Below are 2,500 nucleotides of genomic sequence, written 5' to 3'. Positions count from 1 at the left end.
TATTAAAGGGGTGTCCTGTATATCTCACTAGGAAGGATATTGTCCTGTATATCTCAGTAGGATGAAGGGGTTAAACCTCCTCCATGTATATAGTGGATGAAGGGTGTTAAACCTCAGTAGGTGAAGGGTTAAACCTCCATGTATATCTAGTGGTGAAGGGGTGGTATTAAGTGTATCCTCCATGTATATCTCATAGTGGATATTAGGGGTGTCCTGTATATATATCTATGAAGGTCAGTATATATTAAAGGGGTGTCCATGTATATCTCACTGAAGGTCATATATATTAAAGGGGTCCTCCATGTATATATCACTAGGGGTGTCCTGTATTAAAGTATGAAGGGGTGTCCATGTATATCTCACTAGGTCAGGTGTATTAAATCCTCCATGTATATCTCACTAGGTCAGGATATTAAACCTCCTCCATAGTGGATGAATCTCACTAGGTCATATATTAAGGGGTGTCCTGTATATCTCATAGGTCAGTATATATTAAAGGGGTGTCCTGTATATCTATAGTGTCAGGATATTAAACCTCCTGTATATATATCTATGAGGGGGTGTCCTCCATGTATAGTCACTAGGTCAGGATATTAAACCTCCATGTATATCTAGTGGTCAGGGGTATTAAACCTCCTCCATGTATATCTCACTAGGTCAGGATATTAAACCTCCTATAGTGTATATCTCACTAGGTCAGGATATTAAAGGGGTCCTCCATGTATATCTCACTAGGTCAGGATATTAAACCTCCATGTATATCTCACTAGGTCAGGATATTAAACCTCCATGTATATCTCACTAGGTCAGGGTATTAAACCTCCATGTATATCTCACTAGGTCAGGATATTAAACCTCCTCCATGTATATCTCACTAGGTCAGGATATTAAACCTCCATGTATATCTCACTAGGTCAGGATATTAAACCTCCTCCATGTATATCTCACTAGGTCAGGATATTAAACCTCCTCCATGTATATCTCACTAGGTCAGGATATTAAACCTCCTCCATGTATATCTCACTAGGTCAGGATATTAAACCTCCATGTATATCTCACTAGGTCAGGATATTAAACCTCCTCCATGTATATCTCACTAGGTCAGGATATTAAACCTCCTCCATGTATATCTCACTAGGTCAGGATATTAAACCTCCTCCATGTATATCTCACTAGGTCAGGATATTAAACCTCCTCCATGTATATCTCACTAGGTCAGGATATTAAACCTCCTCCATGTATATCTCACTAGGTCAGGATATTAAACCTCCTCCATGTATATCTCACTAGGTCAGGATATTAAACCTCCTCCATGTATATCTCACTAGGTCAGGATATTAAACCTCCTCCATGTATATCTCACTAGGTCAGGATATTAAACCTCCTCCATGTATATCTCACTAGGTCAGGATATTAAACCTCCTCTATGTATATCTGACTAGGTCAGGGTATTAAACCTCCTCCATGTATATCTCACTAGGTCAGTGATGGAGGAGTATGTATATATCTGAAGGCCGAGGGAATAGGGTTTCATGTGTTATTCATGAGATTCAACATATCCCTCCCTCCCTCCCTCCCTCCCCTCCTCTGCCCTTCCCCTCCCTCCCTCACCAACCCCCCTCCCTCCCTCCCTCCCCTCCTCTGCCCTTCCCCTCCCTCCCTCACCAACCCCCTCCCCCTCCCTCCCTCACCAACCCCCTCCCTCCCTCCCCTCCTCTGCCTTTCCCCTCCCTCCCCCTCCTCCTCCCTCCCCTGCCCTTCCCCTCCCTCCCTCCCTCCCCTCCCTCCTCCTCCTCCTCCCTCCTTTCCATTTCAGTTCTAAAGAGCCTTTCCAGAAAATGACCACAAAAACCACCAGTACCAACAACAACATGAACCCAAAAGCACTTAGCTGAAGCAGGATTCCGCTCTGTTTTCACAAATGTGTCAAATCTAATCATCACAGAACACATGACTGGAGGAGAGAAAGAGACTCAAAATGATGATTTGATTTATGTGTGTGTGTGGATGTGTGTGTGTGTGTGTGTGTGTGTGTGTGTGTGTGTGTGTGTGTGTGTGTGTGTGTGTGTGTGTGTGTGTGTGTGTGTGTGTGTGTGTGTGTGTGTGTGTGTGTGTGTGTGTGTGTGTGTGTGTGTGTGTGTGTGTGTGTGTGTGTGTGTGTGTGGATGTGTGTGTGTGTGTGTGTGTGTGTGTGTGTGTGTGTGTGTGTGTGTGTGTGTGTGTGTGTGTGTGTGTGTGTGTGTGTGTGTGTGTGTGGATGTGTGTGTGTGTGTGTGTGTGTGTGTGTGTGTGTGTGTGTGTGTGTGTGTGTGTGTGTGATGTGTGTGTGTGTGTGGATGTGTGTGTGTGTGTGTGGATGTGTGTGTGTGTGTGGATGTGTGTGTGTGTGTGTGTGTGTGTGTGTGTGTGTGTGTGTGTGTGTGTGTGTGTGTGTGTGTGTGTGTGTGTGTGTGTGTGTGTGGTGTGTGTGTGTGTGTGTGTGTGTGTGTGTGTGTGTGTG

The sequence above is a fragment of the Oncorhynchus nerka genome, unplaced genomic scaffold, assembly GCF_034236695.1.
Source record: "Oncorhynchus nerka isolate Pitt River unplaced genomic scaffold, Oner_Uvic_2.0 unplaced_scaffold_1962, whole genome shotgun sequence".
NCBI lineage: Eukaryota > Metazoa > Chordata > Actinopteri > Salmoniformes > Salmonidae > Oncorhynchus > Oncorhynchus nerka.
This window is presented reverse-complemented; position numbering follows the sequence as displayed.